The sequence below is a fragment of the Biomphalaria glabrata genome, chromosome 8 (genome assembly GCF_947242115.1).
Source record: "Biomphalaria glabrata chromosome 8, xgBioGlab47.1, whole genome shotgun sequence".
In the NCBI taxonomy this organism is placed as follows: domain Eukaryota; kingdom Metazoa; phylum Mollusca; class Gastropoda; family Planorbidae; genus Biomphalaria; species Biomphalaria glabrata.
In genome coordinates, this window is record NC_074718.1 from 22,185,924 (window position 1) to 22,202,910 (window position 16,987).

The 16,987-nt window shown below is 37.8% G+C and overlaps 1 protein-coding gene across 2 annotated transcripts in view; it reads right to left on the reverse strand.

Annotated features, from left to right (window-relative positions):
- The window catches only part of LOC106079075 (uncharacterized), a 49,472-nt gene extending 33,232 nt beyond the window's left edge, over window positions 1-16,240 (reverse strand). The window contains exon 1 of one of the 2 annotated variants that reach the window (XM_056038416.1): window positions 16,120-16,240. The gene's annotated coding sequence lies outside the window, so the exon portion shown is untranslated. The remainder of the gene's footprint in view (window positions 1-16,119) is intronic. The other variant, XM_056038413.1, reaches the window with a different exon arrangement.
- Between the last annotated feature and the right edge of the window lie 747 nt (window positions 16,241-16,987).

Below are 16,987 nucleotides of genomic sequence, written 5' to 3' on the forward strand. Positions count from 1 at the left end.
CCCTTTGCAACTTCTGGTGTGACTAAAGAGGCCAATCCTTGATACACAGCTGTGATCGCAGGTTGGGCATATATAATCCCCAGGCGCCGTTGCATTTTCACCCTTCTTTCTGCTTCTGTTGTGTATGACACCTGCAATCCGTGAACCTTCCTGTATGCTCTTTCTCCATGTGGATCTATCCAGTGCCACTTTTTTCCAGCTGGAAATGTCAAATTTGTAGGAAATTCGTTAGGACCGTTTATTTTAAATTAGTTTCAAAAGCACAATCCCTGATTTCCATCATGGACATCGAGTAGACTGCAGTAAAGGTCTAGAAAATGATGACAGAAAGAGCCAGAAATTGATGCTAAAGTCAATTGACATACACGTTGAAAGTTTTTACTCAAGTCAATGTACATACATGTTGAAAGTTTTTACTCAAGTCAAATATTCTCGACAAGACTACCTTTTTTTTTTTTTGACTAATGAAAATATAGATGAATGTATCTAGAAAAAATTGAATAAGTGAAAGAACAAGGTTAATGCCATAAAATTATAAAATCTCCCTTTCTTGACAATTTCGTATTGTCTCCCTTAAGACCGGGGATACTATTTCCTAGGTGACAATCATTTCTGGTAGAGTCAGAATTTGCATAAATATGTTTAAAATATGGTAGACGTTGTCGCCTACTAAAGAGCCTCCCGTGTTTGTTACTATTAATAGTGAATAGTTGTAAAAGTGGTGTATTTTTATGAAAAAAACTGCTTGCATAAGTGATTTAACTCTTTCTCTCCGTAATTATTTTTCCACGTTTTGAAGGATTTCTTCATTTGCTCATTACTATTTCACTACCCTGTTATGATTGGGCTTCAATAGCTTTGTTGTTTGTTATCAGAAAATGTTGTATTTGGTATAGAATTAAAGGAAAATGCATGCTCTTTTTATATAATTCAAAGTCAAGTTAAAAAAATTAAACATCAATTAAATTTAATGAGGTCAAAATCAACGATGGTATCATCGATTAGGAGAGAAAGAGTTAAAAAAATTAGATTTTTGCATTCAGAAAAGAAAAAAGTAGCCGTTACATCAGAACTTTGATGGTGTAAAATATTATGATATCGGATTTTCACTATCTTTCACTATCGCTAATTAATATATTAGTCAATAAATTTTTAGCAAATAACTATTGCATTTGTTATCGAATAAGGGAAATAACTTTCACATTATTGAGAGATATAGTTGTAAATGCGCTTAAATTAAAAAAAAATAGATTTTTCATACTTAACTTTATATTAATTGTTATCTACTCCTAGCACTTACAAAACATAAATATTGAACATCTATATTTAGTTACACCACACGTTCTCCATTTTAAAACAAAATTTAAATCATTGAATGTGTTCTATATAACACTTGACCTCATCAATCATGGGACAATAGAAACAAAAAATGATTATAATAACTCTGCCTTTAAACTAGTCTGATAGTCTTCTCTTATCTTATATAATACAGACGTTACTTCAAAAAAAGAATATGATTACGTCCTACGCGTAATGCATTCAGTCATGCATATTAACCAATAACCTAAATTCTGCTGCCACTGGTTTTCCTGGCTAGCTCAGGTAACCCATTCCATGCTCTAATAGCACTAGGGAAGAAGGAGCATTTGTACACTTTTGTCCTGGCATATGGAATAAGGAATGTGCCCTTATATTTTTGTCTTTCTGAGTATTTTATTAAATTTTGCTTTTGAATATTATGGTTCAGTGTTTTATGTATAATTGCTACTTTATATTTGAGTCTTCTACCATGAAGGCTTTTTAAATTTAGTGATTTAACTAAAGGTGTTACTTTATTCAAATGTGAATATTCGTTTATTATGAACCTCACTGCCCTATTTTGTGTCTGTTCCAGTTTCTTAATGTTTTCTTGAGTTGAGAGGTCCCAAATAGACTGCGTATACTCTATTATTGGCCTAACCAAGGTTAAATAACATTTTAGTTTTATGTTCTTATTTGAGTTATAGAAATTTCTTTTAATAAACCCTAATGCTTTGTTTGATTTTTTTATAGTTTCATCAATATGGGGATTTCATTACAGTTTTTCATTTATTATTACACATAAGTATTTTGCGTTTTTAGTCTGTGTTACTGGTTTACCATGAATAAGATAAGTGGAATTAATTTGTTTTAGTTGTTTTTTTTACTCTTAATAACTGGCATTTTTCTGGGTGATGAAAGTTGCCTCAAAGTTTCCCAATACTCTCAACATTTTATCTCTATAGAAAGTCAGACTTCCTTATTACCACGCTTGGTATTAGATTAATTCGCTCTTTATCTTTCTTAGATGTTTGGATTGTTGCGATTGAATTTTTTGACCACTTCTACTCATTCAATCATCATTAAATTTTACATATAAGCTCATGCAGGATCAATAAAAAGATCAAATACTTATTTAATTAATCTTATTTTTAGATAGAAAATGTAATAAGCTAAAGGAAGATAAGCCTTGTAATTAATATCTTTTATTTTTATAACATAAATGTACTAGGCTAAGGGGTGATAAGCCTTGTGTAGAGAATTAGATGATTGGAAAATAAAATAAAAAACAATACATGGGCAACAAAGAGAAAGAGAGAATCAGCCAAATATGCAAGAGTTGAGGATTCAAAGACAAAGTGAAGGCACCAATGAGTGGTCAACAATGATTGGACCTCACTGAGTTATCTTTCGTTCTGTTTTAGTCTTTACCTTTGAATGTCAGCGTTGTTTTCATTATTTCAACAATGTGCACATTATTCCTTGTCCTCTGGTGTCAAAGTATTGCTAGTAACAGTTGAAAACAACGAACGTATTTGTGAAGGATGTGCCATCTGAAGGGAAAGATGGAAGCATTATGTTGTGGTGAGTAGCACATTCACCTGGCTTTGCTCACCAGAGTGTCTCAGTGTTTAACCAGACTGTCAGGTGGATCCACTCCTGTCAAATATTTACTTCTGTGCCGCACATCTACTTTAGTTCTTTGGTTGGGAACTATGTGTGTGTGAATGTGTATGTGTTTGACTGTGCATGTATGTACTCCTAGAGAGAAAGAGAGAGAGAAAGAACTAAAGAAAGAGAGAGAGAGAGACCTTGATTATAAATAAGGATTATCCTGCTTCATAAACCCTATAAGTGATTGTCAATTAGCATTTAGTTATTCAATGAAAGAATATTCGAGACTGAGCTTCTTTTCAATTTTTAACTCGATGAGACATCCAAAACTAGATGAACACATGTTCGTCATACAGCTGAGATGAAGCAGCAATTGTTCTCAGTCTCCTCAAGTTGGAAGCCTCAATGAACACATGTTCGTCATACAGCTGAGATGAAGCAGCAATTGTTCTCAGTCTCCTCAAGTTGGAAGCCTCAGTGAACACATGTTCGTCATACAGCTGAGATGAAGCAGCAATTGTTCTCAGTCTCCTCAAGTTGGAAGCCTCAGTGAACACATGTTCGTCATACAGCTGAGATGAAGCAGCAATTGTTCTCAGTCTCCTCAAGTTGGAAGCCTCAGTGAACACATGTTCGTCATACAGATGAGATGAAGCAGCAATTGTTCTCAGTCTCCTCAAGTTGGAAGCCTCAATGAACACATGTTCGTCATACAGCTGAGATGAAGCAGCAATTGTTCTCTGTCTCCTCAAGTTGGAAGTCAAGTCTCAATGAACACATGTTGGTCATACAGCTGAGATGAATTAGCAATTGTTCTCTGTCTCCTCAAGTTAGAAGTCTCAATGAACACAAGTCAATGTATCATGGGCGTAGCCAGGGGGGGGGTTGGGGTTCAAACCCCCCCCCCCCGAAATGAAATCCGGGGGAGTCGGAATTTAATGACTGATTTTTTGCTTTGATTTTGTTTATTTTAGGTGAGTTTTTAATATTAAACCATCACTTGCCCCAGCACAACCAATGGGGTTTTGAGTTTAAAACCCCCTAACAGGGGGTTCTGAGTTTAAAACTCCCTACCAGGGGGGTTCGAGTTTAAAAACCCCTACCAGGGGGTTCGAGTTTATAACCCCTACCAGAGGAGTTCGAGTTTAAAAACCCCTAACAGGGGTTTTGAGTTTAAAACCCCCTACCAGGGGTTTTGAGTTTTAAACCCTCTACCTGGGGTTTTTGCAGTTAACTCCCCCTCTTCTTTAAAACAAAACAAAAAAAATGCAAACGAAAATCCCCTAATTGCAAGAGCACAGTTAAGGAAGATTTTGATTTTAAAACCCCCTCTAAAATTTACGATAAACACCCTCTTCAATATAAAAAAAAGCTAATTACACACTCTAAATGTTATGAGCGTAGCTAAATGGGTTTTGACTCAGATTTGAGTTTAAACCCCACTTCAGCTGGGTTTGAAGGTAAAAAAAATACCTCTTTAATAATAAAACAAAGCAAATTATGCATTCAAAATGTTATGAGTGTAGTCAAAGGGGTTTTGAGTTTAAACTCCCATCCAGTGGAGTTTGAAGCTAAAAAGTACCTCTTCAATATAAATAAAAGCAAATTACTCACTCTAAAATCTACGAGCGTAGCCAAAGGGGTTTTGAGTTTAAACCCCCCGCCAGGGGGGTTTGAGGATAAAAAATACATCTTCAGTGTAAGAAAAAAAGCAAATTACGGACTCAAAATGCTATGAGCGTTGCCAAAAGGGGTTTTGAGTTTGAACCCCCATTCAGAGGGGTTTGATGCTAAAAAGACCTCTTCAATATAAAAAAAAAGCAAATTACACACTAAAATTATTTGAGCGTAGCCAATTTTGAGTTTAAACCCCTCTTCTACAGATGGCTTTTTTTAAAGTTTAAAACCCTTCCAGATGGTTTTGAGTTTAAGATCCCCCTATAGGGCATTTTGAGGTGGAAAACCCCCAACAGATGATTTTGACGATAAAACTTCTCTTTTCGATATAAAATATAAAGCAAACTACAGTCACTTAATTCCAAGAGCGTATTCAAGAGAGGTTACACATTTTTACCAGTGGCAGGGCTCCATTAATAAACTGCAGTGAATAGTCATCTGCCGAAATTGAAAAACACAAAATGTGGCTCAACAAAGATGGCTAAGACAGATTTTAGGAGTTAGTTATAGAGATCGGGTCTAAATCAAGGAAATCCTATGCCGAACTGGGAGTCGACCCATTAGTAAGATTGTGAGAGAGCGATGCATGAGGTTTGCTGGACATGTTCTTCGACAAAATAAATTACGCATAAGAAGAGTTGCAATGATATCCTAGTACAACTTGACGCCACTCATTCATGGAGGTCCTCATGGCAGGTGGGAAGAGGCTTCAGACATTATCAGTGACAGATTTTTATGGAAACAGCTTGACGCCAAATGCTCCGAACGGCGCAGTAAGAATAGCACATTAGGTTTTTGAAATAAAACTTTTTAATAGCAGGAAAATGCAGTGTAGATACCTCAGAATAGGCATTTTGTTGGCTTTCAATACCGGAAATAGTGCTTGGCAGCGGGGCTTCGCTCCGCGCTTGGGGAGCTACATGCGCTCCCCCCAGACCCCCTTGTTAATAATGGCGGGGAATCTACAATTTTATGGAAACAGCTTAACAGCAAATGCGCCGAACGGCGCGGGAGGGTTTCAATATCAGAAATAGTGCTTGGCGGCGGGGCTTCGCCCCGCGCTGGGGGAGCTCCTAGCTAGTAATGGCGGGGAATCTACAATTTTTCCACTAACTCATGGAAAAACCTATTCTAGGTCACAATAAACGTCTTCCGAAAGAATGAAGGGTCAGAATGTAATAAAAATTATGTACACACACACATAAATACATATAATTTTTTTTTCGCGGGGGTGGGGGGGGGGAGAGAAAAAAAATCCCCCCCAAACCCCCCCCCCCGAAAAAAAATCCTGGCTACGCCCATGCAATGTATCTAAGGTTGCTAGCTTCATATTAAGTGTCATCCAAACCTCGAGAGTCAGTTTCTGAGTTTAGTCTTATTCCTGTACTGCTTGGAACTATTGCACTAGGTCCTAGGAAATAGTCTCTAGCAATGGGAGGTTGTGTTACACACACTATAAAGACATTTGTCTTTTTGCCTTCTGTCCATGCTTTCCGGTCCACTGGACACAGACTGGACACATTTGTTGTATTCTCTTCTAGATGTAAAGTTGTACCACGTGCTAAAACAAGAATGGGCAATACGAGACAGGCGTCTCAGAAAATGGAATTACCTTAATTTGATAAAGATTCAAACAATATTTCAGAAACATTTTTGTTTCAAACAATAGGCCACGAATACTTTAGTTGCAATAAAGATATGAAAGAGGGAGGGGGGGATGCCATATGCCATCTTTTTTTTTTTCAATCCACCCCACATCAAACCATAGTATGATAACTTGTTGATCTTAGAACGGCTATACTGTCAAGTGTTCAGTTTCATTTCTGTGTATGTTGACTAAAGAAGTTAAAAACTAAAGAATCAGCAGAACAGTTTCTGTCACGAAAGTGTTGCCAAATTAATTGTAAACTCTATTGTTTCACCAGCTATTATTGGCCTACTAAATTGGTGATATGAATTGATTGCTATAAGAATATAATTCATACTGAACCACTATCGAATCACGTGGTGTAATCCTCATTGTATATAGGCTTACCTCAATGCATTACATAATTATTTGCATCTTCACTCATCATTTATTAGTTGTTTTTTGACTGTTTGTAAAAATTCTAAAAATAGGTGCTAGTGTCTTTCTGGACCCAGCAGACTGTAGGGTGAATACTGTTAAATACAACTATTTAAATAGAACCTGACAATGTAGTTATATGTAATCTTCTATCCCCTCATTATTGCGGCCTTTCCCCGGTTAACTGCGGTAGGCCTATATGGTGTTTGGCCTTCAGTCTTGCTACGGGCAACGACCAAAGGAGCGTGAATACAAACAACAAAAAACGTAGGTCTATGTATACTTGTAGCACAACCTTTTAATTTTTGGATGTAAAATATACTATGGGCCAACGCTCATTGCGATGTGCTTTCTTTATTAGAAACAAAAAAAAAAAGAAAAACGATCACGTTCAATTAGAAGTTGCTCATGCAACAGACAAACAAATGAGTGACATCTACAAATACAAATACGTTGATGACGATTAGGAAAGTGTTTTTATAAATGTTATGAAGATTGTACAAACAATTTTTTTTCCTTTAATAGCATAAAAATCCCTGTTATTATCACTGATAGTAAATACCATATAAGCATTTTAAAATATTGACTTAAAAATCCTATATTATAATAAAAAAGTGGGGTTTAAAACAAAATGGTTTGCTTTTAGAAAACAAATATTACCTAAACAATGCCAAACTTTGCTAGTTTACAAAATGTCATGAAATAGAAATGTTATGAGCTTTTCTAGTTTTTGAGATAGGGCCTATATACGTGACAGACGGACAGACAACACCAAACTAATAACGTCTATTGCCCTTTCATGGGGCTTCTAAAAATAAATAGGCCTACTTCGATAACAAGTAACGTACATAGTTGGCCCACTTAGAGAATGCTATATCTCTCTAGTAAAAGTTGGGCCCTATACCTACTTTGTCATGCTAGTGGTCATGTAGAACAAATAAATTTAAAGAAACTGATCTCTCGTGGCATATCGATACAAGACAAAAATGTGGCGTCTAGTGGGCGCTGGGAAAACTGAAGAGATTAGAATGAATTTTAAATCATTAACGGCTTCAACTAACACAGAACTTCAAAAAGTTTTTTTTTTTTAAAGATGAATCAATCAGGAAAGTGGGCAATGTGAAAGTTGTTAACTCCCCTTACCCCCCCCCCCCCCAGTTGACAGACTCAAACGTGTGGGTGGTGTGTGATGTTAGCACAGATAAAGTTTGGTCGACAGATAGGGAGCTTTGGTAGACAAACAGAGACTTTTTCTGGTTCTACTTCTGGCTCAACTTTTTTTTTTTATTGAGAGGGGAACTAAAACTTAAAGAAGCTTTCTTATTATATAATGGGGGGGGGGAGGGGGCATTTAACCCATTGTTATGGGCTTGCATTAGTTAATATACTGTATTGCAACATTCACAAGACGTTGGGAGGGGTGGTCTTTTAACATGATATATGTCAATGTTTCTTTACATTGTCACAGTAAATATTAGTGCTTTTTAAATGTGTTCTTTTTTTTTTGTTGTTGTTTAGGAAGAGGTGTATAATACGATTAGTACAGATGAGTTATTCTAAATAAAATGCCTCTCTAGATATAGATTTAGGACTGACCAAATACATGTAAACTAAGTTGTGAATGTGATGTTTCTTCTTTCGAACTGTGTCGCGGAAAGGGGCGTTTCATTTGGAAATATTCTGTATAAATGTTGGGGGGGGGGGGGGGGGGAAGCATTACAGTGCAGGGCATGGGCGTGGCCAGGATTATTTTTCGGGGGGGGGGTGTTGGGGTGATTTTCTCACCCCCCTACCGCTAAAAATAAATTATATATATATATATATATATATATATATATATATATATATATATATATATATATATATATATATATATATATATATATAAAGTTTTTGTTTGGTGTAATGCACAAATTGTAAGACAAATTTCCTTACGGATAATAAAGATTATTATTATTATTATTATTATTATTATTATTATTATTATTATATATATATATATATATATATATATATATATATATATATATATATATATATATATATATATATATATATATATATATATATATGTTTGTGTGTGTATCTATAATTAATTAATCTTCTGACCCTTCATTCGTTCGGAATATGTTTATTGAACCCTATGTACCCGAGAACAGGTTCTTCCTGAAGTTAGTGGAAAAATTGTAGACTCCCCCTTGCCGGCAATGGGGTCTGGGGGAGCGCTGTGAGCCCCACCGCCAAGCACTATTTCCGGTATTGAAAGCCAACAAAATACATATTCTGATGTATCTACAAGCATTATCCTGCTATTAAAAAGTTTTATTTCAAAAACCTAATGTGCTCTTCTTACTGACTCAGATCCTCCCGCGCCGTTCGGCGCATTGTGCGGAAATCTGTTTCCAAAAAATCTCTCAATGGTAATGTCTAAAGCCTCTTCCCAACTGCTCTGAGGTCCTCCATGAATTTTGTACTAGTATGTCCCTGTTTGCGCTTTCCTCGTAATGTCTTCCATGTCATAGCAACTCTTTGTATGCGTAATTTATTTTGTTGGAGAACATGTCCAGCAAACCTCATTTCTACGCTCTGTCACAACCTTACAAAGGGTCCACTCCCAGTTCGGCATAGGATTTCCTTGATTGAGAACCGAACTCTATAACTGACTCCTAAAATCCGTCTTAGCTATCTTTGTTAAGCCACATTTGGTCTTGTCCAATTTTGGCAGACTATTTATTGCACTTTATTAGTGGAGACCAGCCACTGGTAGAAATGTGTAACCTCTCTTGCCTACGCTCTAGGAATTAGGTGACTGTAGTTTGCTTTAGATTTTATATCGAAAAGGAAAGTTTTATAGTTAAAATCATCTATTTAGGGGTTTAAAACTAAACAAATATCTGGAGTACTTTTTTTAAACAAATTCAAAACCCCATTTAGCTACGCTCATAAAATTTGGTGAGAGTAGTTTGCTTTAGAATAAAATTGAAGAGGGGGTTTTCAACCTTAAAACCCTCTGTGGGGGAGATTTTAAACTCAAAACCATCTTGAAGGGTTTTTAACTTTTAAAAAAGCCATCTGGAGGAGGGGGGCTAAACTTAAAATCCTATTCCTTTCTTTCTCACACCTCTGGCTACGCCCATGGTGCAGGGAGATACAACTGAAGGGCCTAAGAAATGTTTGTCCTGACTTAAATCCTAAAAGATACAAAAAGGAGATTAGAATTCGAGGGCTAGAAACATTTGTTAGGGGTGGGGGAGTGCTGTCGTGCGAACCGTTTTATTGATGGGTTTAAGAGTGTTCCGGTCAAAATGAGCATATTTAGCCAGAAATGCGCTCATTAAGCAAATAACTAATCGGTGTTTTTAAATTTTTAGGTATACAAACACTGGACTGAGGAAATCCCTACCAAAATTTAGTGAGAGGATAAACAGAGACAGGATTGAAACTAAGAAATAGACAGCCACAGGGTGGGAACTAAGACAGTATACAGAGACAGGGTGGGAACTAAGACAGTATACAGAGACAGGGTGGGAACTAAGAAAGAGACAGAGTGGGAACTAAGAAATAGACAGACTGGGAACTAAGAAAGAGACATGGTGGGAACTAAGAAAGAGACAGTATGAAAACTAAGACATGGAGATATGATGGAAACTAAGACATTTCCCACACCCAATCTCGGATCAAGCTGAAATTTTGCCCAATTAAGGCTTTTACCTGACAAAACAAGAATCACTTTTTTTATAAATAACAAATGAAATAATTAACTTATGGTAATTAATTATTTTGTTTGGTATCTCGAACAAGGAAAAGTAATTGTACTTGACAGATAAGGTGGTATAAGCTGAATTAGTCCCTTTTATACTTTGTAGAGAGAAAAGTTTAAAACTAACAATAGATAACTATAAGAACATCTATTTTCATAAGCACTTCCCTTGCAAAGTGATTAGAGTACCAGATTGAGGAGACAGAAAGGTTTAGCCCTGGAGTTCGAATTTAGGTCGTTAACCTTTCTTTTATTAAGGCATTTATTACCCTTTCTTTCTCGTCCTAACCCTTTTTTTTTTGTATTTTAGTGCCCCCGTCAGGGTATAAGCCGCTTATATGTTTGCATTTTGTCTCCCGGTCTGTCTACCCGTCTGTCTCCCGGTCTGTCTACCCGTATGTCTCCCGGTCTGTCTACCCGTCTGCTCTACCGGTCTGTCTACCCGTCTGTCTCCCGGTCTGTCTACCCGTCTGTCTACCCGTCTGTCTCCCGGTCTGTCTACCGGTCTGTCTCCCGGTCTGTCTACCCGTATGTCTACCCGTCTGTCTCCCGGTCTGTCTACCCGTCTGTCTACCCGTCTGTCTCCCGGTCTGTCTACCGGTCTGTCTACCGGTCTGTCTACCCGTCTGTCTCCCGTCTGTCTACCCGTCTGTCTCCCGGTCTGTCTACCCGTCTGTCTCCCGGTCTGTCTACCCGTCTGTCTCCCGGTCTGTCTACCCGTCTGTCTCCCGGTCTATCTACCCATCTGTCTCCCGGTCTGTCTACCCGTCTGTCTACCCGTCTGTCTCCCGGTCTGTCTACCCGTCATGTTTAGATTGCAAATGAAAAGCTATTGAAAATCTGATTTCACCTTTAATTTTCCTTTCAAAACACTGCAAAAAATGTTAGCAACTATAGTCCATTATTTCAAATCTTTTTGTTTTGTAAAAAGAACATTCACGCCAATGAATGTTTGGTATTATTGTTTTTGCCTATATTACATTTAATTTTTTTGCTTAAGCGTCGTAAATACTCATGATAAAGAAGCTCACCCAAATTTGTAAAATAAATAGCATATAAACGTTAAATGTTTACGGTCTACCTCTTTACTGACATATTTTATTACCGATATAAATTGTTTCAAATATTGTTTTATAAATGGTCAAATTGAAGTCAAATGATTGTTTGAGATCGCAATTCCGACTTGAATTACACTTAATATTTTTGCACAAAACGTCAATAAAGTTTAATTATCGATAATAAATTGTTCCGGATGTTTAACTGAAAACAATGTATGTCAAATGACATAGTCTACAAAATAGATGACGGTACTCAGTGATTAGGTGACGGTACTCAGTGATTAGGTGCCCGTTCTCAGTGATTAGGTGCCCGTACTCAGTGATTAGGGGACGGTACTCAGTGATTAGGTGCCGGTACTCAGTGATTAGGTGCCGGTACTCAGTGATTAGGTGACGGTACTCAGTGATTAGGTGACGGTACTCAGTGATTAGGTAACGGTACTCAGTGATTAGGTGACGGTACTCAGTGATTAGGTGCCGGTACTCAGTGATTAGGTGACGGTACTCAGTGATTAGATGACGGTACTCAGTAAGTAGTTGATTGCCTAACTTTTAACTACTAAAAATTAATAATATACGTTAAAATACAAGAAAAGTAAATTTGTTTTTCAAAAAGGTGCCGTACGCGTACCTGTGCGCACCGTCTCAAAAAAAAAGCCCTGTCTACTCCAAACGATTGTTGGAAATGACTCTTGGACTTATTTGACATTTAATTTTCTTACCAAATTATCGCAAAATTCTTTTTATCGATGAAAGACTTCACAATTTTGTTTTGAAAAACAAATTGACGCTAAAACGAGAGTTGAAATTGCTCCATTAATTTACTTCAATTTTAGTGCCAGACTTTACCAAAATTTAATTGACAAAGTAAGATTGTTCTAATTTTTATGAGAATGGCTGTTTAAAATCGCTCTTCTAATTTATATAACAATTCTGCATTTATAAAGAATCCTTCCCAGGAAAACCTACAGCTATTCAGGATAGCTAGAGCAAAGGCTAGACAAACCATACGGTCAGCCAAAAGGAATTCCTGGAGAAGCTTTGTCGGCAGTCTGGATGCCAAAACTTCTGCTAGAGCGGTTTGGAAGGCAGTAAGGCGAATCAAAGGGAAAGAATCAAATGCAATAGGGCATTTGAAAAACCAAGGACGAACTGTCACGTCCCCCAGAGAAATAGCTGACTGCCTTGCATCCTCAATAGCAGAAAAATCATCCACTGCACACTACACGCCAGAGTTCCAAAAAGTCAAAACCAGGGAGGAAAGACACCCCATTGATTTCAGGTCAGAGAACAATGAAGACTACAACAAACCGTTCTCGCTTGAGGAACTGAGGGAATCGCTGGACAAGTCACATGACACAGCGACTAGAGAAGACGAAATCCATTACCAGTTCCTCAAGCACCTTCCCGAACCCTCATTGGCAGTCCTGCTAGGGGTCTATAACTGTGTGTGGCAAACAGGCGCTTTCCCAAACAGCTGGAGGAAAGCCACAGTTATACCGATACCTAAACCGGGAAGAGACGGCTCTGACCCAGCTAACTATCGACCAATAGCACTAACAAGCTGCATCTGCAAAACCATGGAAAGAATGATTAACAGTAGGCTGGTCTGGTACCTGGAAAGGAATAAAGTGATCTCAAACTACCAGTGCGGATTCCGGCAGGGGCGGACAACAACTGACCACCCGGTAAGGCTGGAAGCTTATATTAGAAATGCATTACTCAGAAGAGAACATCTAGTAGCTGTATTCTTCGATATAGAAAAGGCCTATGACACAACCTGGAAACATGGCATCCTACGTGACCTGGCGCTTATGGGGCTTAAGGGACACCTCCCCCGTTTTGTGGAGGAATTCCTGAAAGATCGAAAATTTCAGGTTCGAGTGGGCAACTCCGCTTCTGACACTCATGACCAGGAAATGGGTGTACCCCAGGGCAGCATTCTGTCAGTCACCCTGTTCAACATTAAAATAAATAGCATCATAAATGCGCTGTCCCCTGGCATAGAGTGCTCTTTGTATGTTGATGACTTTGTCATTCTTACTTATGGGAAAAACATGAACACCTTAGAAAGAAAATTACAGTTATGTTTAAACAAAATTCAGGGTTGGGCAAACTATAATGGTTTCAAATTCTCAGACTCCAAAACAGTTAGTATGCATTTTTGTAATCTAAGGGGACTCCACCCAGACCCTGAACTATTTACACACAAAAAGAAGATCCCTGTCGTGAAAACTACAAAATTTTTAGGCCTCACCTTAGATTCCAAATTTAATTTTCTCCCCCACATTAAGGAACTTAAGAAGAAATGCCAAAAGTCATTAAACATACTAAGAGTACTCAGCCATACGGACTGGGGAGCTGACAGAGATACCTTGCTGCTCTATCGGAGTCTAATTCGATCCAAGCTAGACTACGGATCCATAATATATGGAGCAGCAAGGAAGTCGTACCTAAAAATACTACTGGAACCAATACAAAATGCTGCCCTGCGTCTCTGTCTCGGCGCGTTTCGTACATCACCTATCCCAAGTCTCCATGTGGAGGCTGGAGAACTCCCCATGGATATAAGAATGAAAAAGCTTGCAATGCAGTATATAGTCAAGCTAAAATCCAACCCCACGAACCCTGCTTTTGACTCCATATTTAACCCCACAGAGGTAGAATTATACAATCGAAGGCCTAACGTCATACAGCCGTTGGGCCTTCGAATGAGAGAACCCATCCAAAATTTAACCCCACCCATTGACCAAATCTCTAAAATATAAACCCCTCAGAACCCTCCTTGGCTAATGAATAAACCCAAATTAAATTTATCCCTCCTTAATTTCAAAAAAGAAAATACAGACCCAAGCATACCACAAGTCCACTTTAGGGAACTGCAGGAGAGCTACGGAGATTGTGGCACCATCTACACAGACGGATCCAAAATGGAGGGAAAGGTCGCGTGTGCCTGCTCCTTTCGGAACAAAAAAATCTCCCGTAGACTCCCCGATGGCTGCTCCATCTTTACGGCCGAATTGCACGCAATATTGCTTGCACTTATGGCCGTAAAAGCATCAGAAAGGAGGAAATTTATAATCTGCTCCGACTCCAAATCTGCATTGCAAGCTTTGGGGCGGATGAAGACTGACATCCCTTTGGTACATAAGAGCCTGAAGCTGTTGGACTAAATAACAGCCGACCGTAGGGATGTCACCTTCATCTGGGTCCCTCCCATGTTGGCATTGAGGGAAACGAAGCCGCAGACAGAGAAGCAAAGAGAGCCCTAAATCATGCGGTGGCAGGAACCCAAATTCCCTACTCGGACCTGAGACAAAGTATTGCCTCTGCCACCTATCGAGAGTGGCAGAACCGATGGGAGGCTGAGACTCACAGTAAACTCAGGCAGATTGTGGCGGATGTCAGGTGGCGGCCCACATCTAAGGGTCTGACAAGGCGTGGTAGCACGACCATGTCCAGACTTAGGATTGGCCACACCTACATCACGCACTCTTTTGTACTGAAGAGAGAGGAGCCCCCACTTTGTGAGTACTGTGACTCTCGCCTCACCGTGGAACATATCCTCGTTGATTGCCCCAGATACCAGGATGTCAGGGCGAAATATTTTAGAGCCACTAATTTAAGAGCACTATTTGATAATGTCGACCCTGGGAAGGTACTGGGCTTTATCCGGGAAGTGGGGCTATCTACGAAGATCTGATTTATGAATTTGTGAATATGCACTATTTACATTAGATTTTTACCAAATATTTAAATTTTTACTACCTTTACTATTTTAACTGTGAATAGACCTTGATTTTAATGATATGACTGTATAGAATCTGGCCCTTGTTGTTTAGAGAGAGAGTAGTCCTTAAGGGACTGCAGGCACGACATGGCCTAAATTGTGCCGATGTGCCTCAAATCACAAATCACAAATCTTAACAGAACATAGTTTCGTGTTTCTATTCAACCATTTCATTTTCAACAGCATTTTTAAAGACGTTTATTTTTATTTATAATTTAATTTTTGAATGAAAGTTGATGTTTTACAAAGCTTTTAGCATCTCTATCTATCTGTCTGTCTGTCTGTCTGGTACAAATTTTGGTACACGTTACATCTTCTATATCCATTCTCGGATCAAGTACCTAACAAAAAAGGGAATCAATCAAACAATTAACCAAATAGTGGTAATCAATAATTTCGTTAAACATAGAAAAAGGGAGCTTGTTACTGCAGTATGGAGATACGCAATGATTTTGCAGTTCTTCCCCTTTGATAAGCTTTTTTTTTTTTTTTTTAAGATTCTTTATGCTTGTTAATATTTTTTGTTATATTAACTTTAGAGCTTTATATGTCACCCGATAGAAGTATTATTATTATAAAAAGTGAAGCTTCTTCTTGTTTCCAGACTTTAGGTCTGTATAACATCAATCCAATGAATAATTTTCGCTTATAATTGATACATTAAGTATGTGTGTGTGTGTGTATTTTGTAAAACATTTTTATTTTAGTTTCGTATCAATCATCTTGTTCATAATTTTTAAATATAAACTGGAACGTAATATAACCATTAAAATTCTTAGAAATGTGCGTTACAATGTAGTGGTTATCAAAGTTTTGTAGTTCTTTCATTTTAATATGGAAAGTTAGTGGAACTTACTAAATGTCGAATAAGTTTGAATCCAGACAACAAGAACTGAATAGAAATATCCTGTCAGTGTACATTCTTGAAGATGATTTGTTAATGCCTCTGTACTAGTCTACAAACTTTGTTCTTGAAGAGACTTTACTTAATGATCATTGACAATTGCCCAGAGAGCTGGAGGAACGTGTGGCGGGTTACGTAAACTGGTGCCATCTCATGAATGATGCCGCAGAGCTGTCTAAAAATAAACTGGTATTTGCATGACTCCAGTTACCAGCTGGAAGTAAACAGGTAATTGTCTTGGAGATATTGATCATTAACTCCTGCTATCTCATGGTCCTGATTGCGATTGATTGAGCCAGGAGTGAACTAACATAAACTTGTAGACGTGGCTTTGGTCTGATAGAACTGGAACTTTGACAGAACTGGAAGCTATCTGTTTGAACAGACGATTCATGCGTTTTTAATAAGTCTTAATTGGCTCCAGGATGATTTAATTCAATGACGTGCTGCACATCGCAAGTTTTATTTGCTGATAGTTTCAAAGTTGACATTTTGTATTTTGTAAGGTTGATCTAAAAATCTTAATTTATGTTGCTAAATAAAGATACTTTTAAGCGTTAGCAGAAATTAATTCATGGACGTGGCAAGTTATTTTAAATAAATAATTTACTTACATTTTCTATTTCCTGCTCATTTTTATACAGGGGCAATACAGAATAAACTAAGAAGAATGTCATGCAGCAAAACTATTAGATATTCTCAGAAGAATGAATTAAAACATGTAACAAAACAGTTGTAAACCAATTCCTCCTTTATGAAGCTGATGGTGGTCTATGAGACTGATGGTGGTCTATGAGACTGGTGGTGGTCTATGAGACTG